This window comes from Helicoverpa armigera, chromosome 3 (genome assembly GCF_030705265.1).
Source record: "Helicoverpa armigera isolate CAAS_96S chromosome 3, ASM3070526v1, whole genome shotgun sequence".
In the NCBI taxonomy this organism is placed as follows: domain Eukaryota; kingdom Metazoa; phylum Arthropoda; class Insecta; order Lepidoptera; family Noctuidae; genus Helicoverpa; species Helicoverpa armigera.
In genome coordinates, this window is record NC_087122.1 from 2,825,060 (window position 1) to 2,837,313 (window position 12,254).

General features: G+C 34.9%; 1 long non-coding RNA gene across 1 annotated transcript; it reads right to left on the reverse strand.

Annotated features, from left to right (window-relative positions):
• Positions 1-2,946: 2,946 nt before the first annotated feature.
• On the reverse strand, positions 2,947-4,204 carry LOC135119332 (uncharacterized). Its single transcript, XR_010278184.1, has 3 exons — positions 3,692-4,204; positions 3,426-3,603; positions 2,947-3,151 (listed from the first exon to the last, which is right to left on the reverse strand). It is a non-coding gene; the product is annotated as an uncharacterized LOC135119332 (long non-coding RNA).
• Between the last annotated feature and the right edge of the window lie 8,050 nt (positions 4,205-12,254).

Here is a 12,254-nt window from a genome sequence, read left to right on the forward strand (position 1 = left end):
CTTTTAGACTTTGTTTTGGTGGTTTAATAATTAAAATGCTATGTAATAAATGAATAAAATTATATGCACTAAAGATCAAGGCTAGGAATGTTATTAATTTCCAGTGGCGCTCTTTTTAGCTGAGTTTTCAATTTCAGAATGGTGGTTTAAAGTTTTTTCGTACTATTATAAATGATATATGTCATGATATTTTTTGATGACTATTCTATCAATTTTACGTCGGTATAGGAAGTTTTCTTCTACATTTTTACTAATCTACTCAAGACATAAAAATATTCAAACAATTGTCATTGCATTCTCATCCCATACTAATTATCGATAAATTACGAAGACAAACACAAATGTTGACTTTCCATTAAATGGCTTTGTGAAACCTTCACGGGAACTTATGCGTGAAGAAGTAAGTACTTTGTTACACACAGATTGACATTATTTTAAGTGTACAGAATCGTCTGAATATACAGGTTTATATTATTTCAAGTTTCTTTTTCAATGTCATGATCTTTTTCAAAATAGTGTAAAAATAAAAACTTAAATGTCACTATTAATTCACTCTCATAGACCGATGGAACGGCAATCGGACACGACCGGAGAGAGATCAGGCGCAGGACCGACATTTACGTGAATGCACGGGTGTAATACCTGCCTAAAAACTGTTGCCTAAAGTTTATTTCTGTATGAATCTATATCAAAATAAGATAAATAATCTCAGCAGCCATTAAAACGCGTCCTTCACTGTTTTGGTCCTAATTTAGTTTCTCTCCGTCGTACATAATTATAATCCTAACGACAATATAATAACACACGCCTTTTCCGTTTTCGTACTAACAGTTTTGACATTGAGATAAACGCTCCGAGATCCGATTCGATGCAAAAACCAGATCCTTTTAGTACCTAATGTGTCCTAATGATACCTGTGTGCACCTCTACCTGTTAGAAATAATGTATCTGGTAAAATTTTACCACAAGGAAAATAGTTGGTAATAATACTTTTTCGTAGAATGATTTTTGTTGGTTTTCTTCTATTTATTTTGGTTCAGTCTTTGCAGCCACTACTGTAGAGAATAAGGTAGTTTTGTTGACACCTCCAGATATGGATGCAGTGGAAGGGAGTGTTAGATTTCTTCCAGAGCATCGGTAATTCTTTCTAACAATCCCACAGTACTTTTAAGCCTGGATTTGTGCCTATTGTATTTTCAGGAAATTTACCATTACCATTCTGATCCACTCTTATGTCCTTTAACTCTTTTATACTGGGAACCAGTTCCTTTGTAAATAAAATAACCATGATATACCACATTATCAGTTAAATTGGCATAACAAATCAATAACAAGCCTTAATTATATGCGAAATGAAAAAACAATCATATTTTTCAATCAATACAACTTTTACTGAATATGGAACAACTTTTGCAGTTTTTATCGCTTATGTTAATCTTTAATTTATTGAAATTTTAATTGGTATTTTTTTGGGAAAACATATGAGTAAGTATATGGTCAAGGGTGACTGGTGCTTAGTTACTTTATTTTCATGAATATTTTTGACTGCCTTCAATGAAAAAGTTTATATAATGTAAACATAACAATTAATTCTATAATGGCGTCCAGGCCCGCGGACTGGCGGTTGCGCAGGACAACACAGAGCACTCTCACAGCCTGATGGAATACCAACCCGACATGACCGGGAGAGATCAGACGAATTACCTACATGCCTTAGTGTAACAACACCAATTGCCAGGCACTTGGCTTCCTTGTGAAAGATTTTTAGAAGCCCACCACATCGAACCCAAGAGTCCTTGCACAGCGGCGGCCGCGCTTTGAGACCACTAGACTACTGGGGTGCGATTCACTAAGGAAAAACATCTTTACAACCAAGAAATCATCGTTGTAACATCAGATGAACAGTCGGCGGTATTCATTAGTTAAGATTGCGCGATCGTAGCGCCTCAACGATGTTGACGGCGTGACATAGAACTAACATTTGGTGCCAAATGTATGAAAAACGGTATTCAGCAACACGAAACATCCTCGCCTGCAACGACAACCTCGCCTTCGCCCTCGATTTTATCTGTCAAACCGAAAAGCTTGTAAATTGTGGATGTTTTCTTGGATAAGGGCGATTAAAATGTAAGTAAAACAAGTTATTTAATAAAATGCAATGTGAAAATATGTTTTTATGATGTTTTGTTTATCTTACTTTAATTCCTGAAACGTTTACGTCTATTTTTAATGTTTTAGATGGCAGTTCGCCTTTCCTGTATGATTTTTTTTGTTGGAAGAAACTAAACATCAAGATTATTAAATAAATAAGAAGTCAGGCCTCCGTGATACGTATTATGGATTTACTAACTACTGATAGAAACTATATTAAGGTTGACTGAAGAACAGATAAGACAGTTGAAAGATTTCTCCTTTCCTAACTAAGGCGAATCGTTAAGGAGGAATTAGCAACCACACCAATATATTACACTTAATCAATATAATATAAATCATCATACAGTACAGTGGATAGGTGCCTAAAACTTACTGTCCATAAACCTTTTGTATGTACTGTTTTTTTGGTTAGTGGGATTTATGTACCAAATAATGCTATGTGACATTGCAAGAACAATGTCCCACAGGCATCTGCCTCAAGGACTCAACAATATACAGTAGATGCCATCAACCATCCAGATATTATTCATAAGTACGAGGTAAGAAGCAATGTGACTCGGTTAACAAGCAAGCCGGACTCTAGCAGTGACTTGTACAGTGGACGTCATGCTAGAAGTTATTTAATAAACAATAATATGTGTGACACCTTCTAACAATACATATGTATTTTACCTGTGTATGTTAAATAGTAATATAAACATTTTTAACATTACACAATAGTGTGCAGGTATCAAAGTAATTTTTATAAAAATACTTAACTTTTCTGTAATCATTAATTAATAAAACAATATCTTAATTCAACATGTCTTTTTATTATTTTGTATTTTATAATGAACATGGATTTATTTATCTAAATTCAGATTCCAAAACATTCTCCTCGCATAATGGAATGTATTGTTAACTCAATTACACCGAGTTCTGACAAATTCTTCATGTTGCCTCGCAGCTGCTATAGAACTGGACTTCCTCTGAACTGCTCCCTTTTGTCCTTCTAGTGCTGCAACACAAGCAAAAATTATATGATAATAATATATAAAATAAATAAAACAACTATTTGCTTGGTGTGGTTTAACTTTCAGTTGCAATTTCAAATGCCTTTATGATTGAATTTGAAGGATAGAGTAAAATCATTGTATATGCCTGCTGTCAATACTGATTTAGTACCTAATACATACAAAACACAATGTAAAAGAGTACCTACTATACTTACCATGATTCAATGCAACAGTAAACACACTATATAGGTTCATAAATGATTATTGATTACTAACCTTACACCACTGCTCCAATATTTTCATACACCCACTACGTCACTTGTTTTCGGATCGTGCCTGATGACTGCTCGCATTGCAGTACGATCATGGCCCATCATAATCAAACATGGTTTGCTTTCCAAAAAGCTTACTAGCTCTTCCAGCTGACTCAACGAAGGCAGTGCGTTGCGAGACACTAAAAGATAAATATTTTAGTCAATAGACGTAGTTCACAAAGACTGTATTGTATATTAAAATGTAAATGTTACGTACTGTGTACTTACTTTCGATAGTTTTGGAACCAAACTAAAACACAGGACAAGTAGAATGCCGTTGGTCAGGGGTACAACTTTTTTTAAAGTCCTCTTGACCGCTTAAAGCCATTTGGAGCTTTGAAATCTCGTATTTAGATAAATAGATAAATAAAGATATAATCCAGTTATGAGCAAAATGTTTGTTTTGATTTTGAAAAGTTTTGAAATGACACAGACTATATATTATACTACATAACCTAGATTATAACAAATGTCAAAGATTTGAGTCATTATTTTCTATGTCGAAAATGATATGATTAATTAAATATTCGTTGCTTATCGAATAGAATGTGTTTTATACATACATATTATGCATTTACATTGATTTAAAATGTCGAAATAACGCCAAAAAACGTTAGTCGAGATTTTCTCGATTATACTTTAAATTGCTTTAGAAGAAATTTGGCAACACTGTAAACATCCTACCCGTCATCGTTGTTCGGCAGATCGTCGACGAGCTTTTGAGCTAAGCGGATACGGTTTTCATCAACGTTGTTTTTAAAAGCGATGTCTACGATGCGACATCTGTGAACTCGTCGTTGTTAGCATCGATGATGTGTTTGTTACAGAATCGCATAGCTGACACTAGACTACTAAGGGCAACAATACATCTATGAATGAGAAATACCATCAACTGTTGATAAAAACTCTTCTAATAGGTACATTTGAATATTGTAATATTATCATAATAATGTCTAGACGTTTTTGCATTGTCTCATATAATGTAAACTCGAGTTTAATATAGACAATATAATATATTCATCATCTGCCCCGAGATATTTGTCGGACATTGATTTACTGAGCGCAAGTGAACAGTCAATCATTTTATAAACATCTATTTGTCTTGATCAGATATTCATATTTCTATTTACCGTTCGAAGCAAATATTTACATGTTGCTTTGTAACTTGAGCAACCGGGTAAAACAGAAGACGAGCTGCAAATCGCTACAGATAGAAGCTCGTTACATGATAAGGATCGAGCGATAGGATATTCATATTTTAGAAAGGTCGTTTATAATGAAGTGGAATACTATTGAATTATAATGACCCCAGAGTCACGGCCGCTATCCTCGAAGGAGATCAGCCATCTGCGCGAAACAATAATAAGTAGACAAACATTTGCTCAGACAGAAGTGCACTCTCTGTTCCATCACTCGCATAGTCCCATGGACGGCAATCAAGATCGAAGACAGATCGGCGCTGGACTTAATATGCTGTCAAGGGCACGGGCACAGGTACTGTCATATACACAATATAAGATTATAAAATCTTATTCAAATAATTTGTTGCCTAAAAGCACGGGACTGTAATTATGGAGTGCTGATAAAGGGACAAAGATCATAAAATACTTTTGAAAGAGGTGCTACTAATAAATGCGTGTGTATGTGAAAGATCGTATTGTACCTTCTATCTACATACTTAGTTGTACAACTACATAGATATAATGGCTGTTAAATAAACATTAGCGGCTAAGACAAAATATAGACGTTATGTGCAGCCTTATAGCAGTTTCCTTCGTAGGTATAATTATATTCATGGAAAATGTTTACCTAATGATCAGGTATTTTACTATTGTTGATCATAACGCATTGAACTTTAATCTCCGGTGGATAAGTGCTTAAGGATAGTTTACATTTTAAGATATTATTTTTAGTGTTTGGAAAAATATTTGCGTGCATTATCCTCACATTGTTTACGTGTTGGTTTTAAAGCTGAAGAGTTTGTTTGCTTGAACGCTCTAGTATCGGAAACAATGGTCCGAATTGAAAAAATCTTACGATGTTAGACAACCCACTCATCGAGTAAGGAAGCTTCTTTTATCTATGTATATGCGCGGAGTACCACGTTACACGTAAGACATACTACATAGGTAAAAAACGTAAAAGAAGATGAATCCCATTTTCTGATGATTTAAAACTTACATCAGTAAATGGACTATTGACCTATCAATTGTTGAACAGGACTAATGACTTAACGTTAGGCAGAGTAGTAAAAGATATAAACAGATCGTTTTAACGAACTGATATCTAGATCGTGTTCCAACCACCTTTGGCCTCCTCGTGATCTCACTGACTAAATTATACATAAATCGTGTCTAATTCCCGATGCCATGTAAATGCACCATAAAAGAGCAATCATTCAACGTACATAAGTATAGGTATATAACAGTAATTCAGCCTATGAGTCAGACAGCGATACTAAAGTATTAATAACACTGCTATTAACAAATATGTACTCGGTTTGTGGAAAATCATTTGCGTTAGAAAAATTCCTGGTACAGCGGAAGACTTGATACCAATTGTCGATTAATTAGTGTATGGTAATTAAACTTATTTGTCGTTTCAGTTTGTTTTTCGGATGCGGTTTTAAGGTAGACTTCGACCAGGATAAATGTATCAAACCGGGACTTTATTTGTGGGGTGACGCTGTTTACGTCTGCAGATAAATCCTTAATTAAGGCATGTATGAAGATAAAATGGGATTGCTGAAATTGTTATTGACCTAAAAATAAACTTGATTCTAGTATGAAACGGAGCGGTTTCTAAGCCATAAATATGCTATTCAAACATACGTCTCTTCTGACTTCGAAGTACCTATGTCTGGATAGATAAATTCTATTGGTTTTTTAAAAACTTCTCCGCTCCACTCCGTTTTGATGAAGTCATCCATCAAAGTTGCTGAAACCATCGCTTCGATACTCCTTTTTTTATTTTAGTGGCATCTCGCAGTTCAGCCTACGAGGTTGTTTACTGCTCAACTGGACAATTCCCTGTGGATGTCTATAATTTAGGCCCTCCAGCCATTGGCTCATCATTGCTTACGACACAATCAATTGTTTTATACGAGAGAGTGATGCACCAGTTTCTATGGCAACCAGGAAACAGGGTTCCCCCCTAGTTACTTTGTCCTCTGTGGTTCCCCCAGTTTTATTTTTGCATTTCATCCCAATCATTGCAATTTAACTTAAAATTAGAAGACCATTACCAGGAATGGCGATGACGTCTTTGATAAAGCTAACTCGCGGTGGTCAATACCGTATTTGGTCACAACCGCATTCGCGGTTTCCATTGATTGCACATTTTACGTTACATTTTCGTAGTATCCTCTTAAATTATATTCCTCTCAAATTGGTGCTATTTTGTTGGGTGCAGCTTTGTTTTTTGTTCATTCATAAAATGTTTATTTTTAATTTGAGAGAAATAAATACTTACAACTTTTTAAAAGTTCAGTGGCAACCACAATCCTAAAACGCAGCATTGGCAAACTCGACGACGTTTTTTCAGTATGTGTTTTTCTTTTCTTATTCTGAAAGAAGTAGCCAAGTTTTAGAATGGTAATCTACTATAGATACTTTGGTATACCTCTGTATGTAAAAAGATAGGTAGTGCATTAAAACGTGAAGTGCATTTTATAATAAATGTACAATATTTCTTAAAAACTTACAGAGTCTCGCATTTCAACTTTCTAACACGTTCTCTTCCCTTTCTGATCGTTACATGACTTGCATACGTTTTAAAATTGTATTTTTACATTATTTTCGCATATCAACCTTTTTTGCTGGCATTCGTGCCAAAAATAAATCCTTCTAAAATAGTGTGTCTTGCTCATTACATATTACTTGTAAGTTAGTGCACAAATAGAGGAATATTATAGGCTGCTGATGATATTATGTTATCATGATTATGAGCGACTTGACAAGCGTGATCTGGGCCTTTAGGCGTCCTCAAAATCGATCCGATCTCATCAATCTGCCATCCGTCTCCTATTTTTTTCAAAGCCTCAGCTTTACATCAAGAATCGATAACATCACGACTATAAAGGTTAAGGCTGAACACTTCATGATGTTACGTAACTGTTAATTTTCTTCGTGTTCATCGACAAATCAGTTCTGCTACCAATCACTGCTAACCTTTGGGCTTGATTGTAATTGCTGGCTGAATCATGTGAAGGGATTCTGATATCGTTCACGTTTTCCTTGTACATTTCTTTCGTCATCTTAGTAATATTCTATCGGAGCCAATTGGAAATTTTGTTCGGATTGTTCAATCAATTTCATGCTGTGATGTTGAATAGTTTTTATGGTGGCTGTTCAATGAACTGAAAGCAGAACTCTGACTTTTTTGCGCTTGTCATCTTCTTTTCACAGTCCTTTTGATGCTTGAATTGTGAGAACAACCTTCTTTTCAACTTTAGCAACTTCAACTCTCTTTCAACTTTCTTTTGCTTTGAATGATCTAGCACAAATTACTTCCACATCATTTATTTCGAATTTGAACTTCTTTGCAGTAGCACCTATTTTTAATATTTGCTCTCCGTATTGGTTTCTACTCACCCAGTACCTACTACTAATTATTCATCGATTTGGTACAAAGCGCCAACTCAACCGCAACTAGTCATCAAAAAGCCACAACAATCACCTAAACGTAGTCGATTTTTATGCGAATTTCACTTCAGGAAAATAGAGCATTTTATATAGTCTAGTCACCGGTGACTCGACTATATAAAATGCTCTATTTTCTCTCTATTCGCTTTCCTAACCAGCCCTAGTTTGATTGTGCTTCGATTTCTTAGAAATTGTGTGACTTGCTTTAGCAAGTTGAACTTTGATAAGTGACAGTAGCATTCTGGAATTGTTTACCCAAACAACAAAAACCACAGAAGTCACAGTTTACGACAGAAAATTGAGGATGGAAATTCTATTGAACAAATTGTGTTTGTTGAGTTTTAGTTAAGTCTAGTTTCTGCCAGCGGTTTACACCTGCGTCACGTGGGAACAACTATCCGCACTTGGATAAACATGTTTCTATAACCATAATGGATAAATAAGTATTATAATACTGAATGAATTTTAAATCAGTCAAGTAGTTTCACGTTCAAATAAACGATCACTCAACTTTTCACGAGTAAGTTGTTCAAACCATTGTCATCAGAAAAAGATTCCTAAACAGTTTATCAAGATAAAATATTATCTTAAGACAGCATAGAAAATAAATGATCCTTGAATCGAACGACTATAGCAACATCACCACGTACACATTGATCTATGAACCCAGTAGGTGTACTTTATTGTCTGCACGTGTCTCCGAACGCACTCGACGCACTAACTAGATTAATTGTCAATGAAAATTATGGAGATGAAGGTGATTTAATATAAAGTGTTGGTGATGAAATTGATAAAAGAGTAGGTGTATGTAATGGTTGTTTTAAAACTACCGATTCTATGTGGCTCGCATTAAACGTATTTGTAGTTTTAAGCGGGCTACTGAACATAGAGCCAAGTGGGTGGCGATCCTTTGGGGAGGGCTTTATCCAGCAGTCGTTACTGAAACGACGACGATGACGATAGTTTTCAGATAGACGGAGTTACTATCACATTTATGATATTAGTAAGGAAATCGTAGAAAGTAGGATGAGTAAAGACAATAGTAGGTGATATATGGCTATAAGGAGTAAAGATATATTAGCCATCTGGTGCACCAAAGTTAATTTAAATCGATTCACTAGTTTTGGCGTGAAAGCAAGACAGACCGATAAAATTATTTCAAAATTATAATTTTTATCAAGGATTAAAAGATCCGTTGCTAACAACGAAAATCCTTCAACAAAGAACAAGAACGCAGTAGAAAAACTAACAATAGCAGATTAAGCGATAATCAATAGATTATCCAATTATATTTACGAGCATACCCATTAAGGAACAACACCTTCTTAGCAATTAACTGGTGAACACACAAACATAAGTGAGACAGTTCATTCATCCTCCGAGCCTTTTTCCCAAACTATGTTGGGGTCGGCTTCCAGTCTAACCGGATGTAGCTGAGTACCAGTGCTTTACAAGGAGCGACTGCCCTGCCTGACCTCCTCAACCCAGTTACCCAGGCAACCCAATACCCCTTGGTTAGACTGGTGTCAGACTTACTGGCTTCTGACTACCCGTAACGACACATAAGTGAGACAGTTAACTGACGATATTAATGATCTATTTTAAAAGGTAGGAGCTAAGAGTGTGTGCTCTTATAATTAGGTAATTGGTAAAGGTATATTTGAAAGAAGAGAAGACTATATAGACTTGAATATTAAAAAAGGTGAGTAATGGAAAATAAGCCGATGAAATTCTGTAATTGTGAAAATTGATGTAAAAACTTGGTCCTCTAAGGTCAAAGGAAACAAAATGGTCCTTTGATACGCAACCATTTTTGAATATGAGACGTTTTAGCCACACACTTTAGGTTTTTATAGTTTGGTTAGGACTCGAACTGAAAATGCTATGGTAGACCTCATGGAGAATAAATCTGTACCGAGAATAATACCTATTTGTTAATAAAAATACAGATATAAACGCATAATTTTTCTGACGTATCAAGATATTTTTATACCTAATAAATGGCGTTGGAATAATTCCTTCTATTCGCGTTGTCGCCCGTTTAATTGGCAACATTCATTGCCATTTCGACTCACAACTCCACAAGTCTTATACTAAATTCTTGTTCAGTACTTAATCATTCGTCATCTTAAAGAGCTGCCGTAATTAAATTTTAATGTTTCTTTATGTTAATTGAGAAAATGATATAAACATTATCGACCACTTTATGTATAGTAAATATACGCATCCTTGTATCAATATGAAATGTGTTCAGTAGTATATATCCCACCCAAAACAAAAATGTGAAAGACTGCCAAGTTCGATAATATGGGAATGCTTCGCCTATAAAAGAAGTGAGATCTGAATAAGTACCAAGTTCCATACACATACCTCAGTTAAAAATAGTTACTTTTTAATGATGTTACTTGGCAAGTTTTCATACACCTTGTTATAAACCTACTAAACGCAATGAATCAAGTATTAAATTTTCTATTAAAACTTGCCAAGTAATCATCATTAAAAAGTAACTATTTTTAACTGAGGTATGTGTATGGAACTTGGTACTTATTCAGATCTCACTTCTTTATAGGCGAAGCATTCCCATATTATCGAACTTGGCAGTCTTTCACATTTTGTTTTGGGTGGGATTTCATTTATTTTTGTAAGGTTGTTTATTTTATTTTTTTCTTATGATGAAGTTAGTTAAAGAAATGTCTCATTTATACTATCTTTTAGATTTTTTAATATGCACTATGTTTCTTACAAAGAAATGAACTAGATTAACTATGACTAGATTTACCAACTGACTGACATGACATGTTATCATATATTATGTTCGTGGATCAAAGTTACACATTCGTTATTTTCGAAAGTGATTCACACTTGGCCGTTTTCAGATTTTTACTTTACTTTGACTAAATACAAACCTTTGTACCATTCGAAGATATATTATATAAATATAGATAAATTTAGCTCGTTTTAGTTCCTTAGAGGTATAAATTTACACCGGGTATAAAACACCTTCATTATTTTGAAACCGACTCACACTTGGCCATTTTCAGATTTTTCCCTTTACCTTGACATAAAGACCTACCTCCATGCCAAATTTCAAGTCAATACGACCATTGGAAGTGGTCTAGGTTTTTGATGAGTGAGTCAGTGAATAAGTGAATAAGTGAATAAGTGAATAAGTGAATCAGTGAATCAGTGTATAGTAAAAATAGCGATTTTCTGACGTCAATGTCTCAAGACCTACAATAGGTATATTAATGAAATTTTGTATTTTAGATAAGTGAGGGGGTCTCAACAGATACTAGAAATTTGATATGCGTAAATAAAATAGATTTTGATTTATAGGGGGGTCGAATTTGGCCCGAAATGGTTCGTGTAATATAACCCACGGCCGGTGTGTCGCCTTTTTTGCTCGAACTTGGCGGACACACTGCCGTGTGTCTAGATTTATTCGAATAAAATGTACTTACCCATAGAAGTTACTTGCAATAGTGAACCTTATTACATTGGCACAAAGTTGCAAATAAATACCTCATCAATCATTGAGCTCTCAGATGCTCACGTGTTCATAACCTAAGCGTCTGTTCTTGGTAATTTAAACCCTATTCCATTAGCGTTAAGGTTGAAAATCGTAATAAAAGTAAAGAATGCACTTCTGTTTATGTACCTTTCACGCTTCCATCCCCTGTAATAACATATCGTGCGCGTTTTAATGTTAGTAAAGGGCTTATAGTTATTTAGAAACACATAAAGCTTTAGTTTTATTTTGTAAGCACGATTTTCTACCGACAGAAGGTTACAAGTGACGTACGAGCATTTGAAATTGGAATCATTCAAAATTGGAACTCTGGTTACGTGAAAAATTCTGGCCAGTATTACTAAATGATTTGACCTACTTAAGTGAAAACGAAAAAGTATTTAATCTTAATCTGAAAGTCTTAATCTGTTAGTCTGTTAACAGCTACATCCAGTTAGACTGGAAGCCGACCCCAACAAGGTTGGGAAAAAGGCTCGGAGTATGATGACTGTTAACTGGGCTCAGGAAGACTTCAGACTCGTTAGACCAGAGCGTGTAAGAAGAAAAGGTAGGTATACTGTAGATACTATACGTATCTCACAAAAACTCTCTAAACAGTCTAAAAATACCAATAAACCTT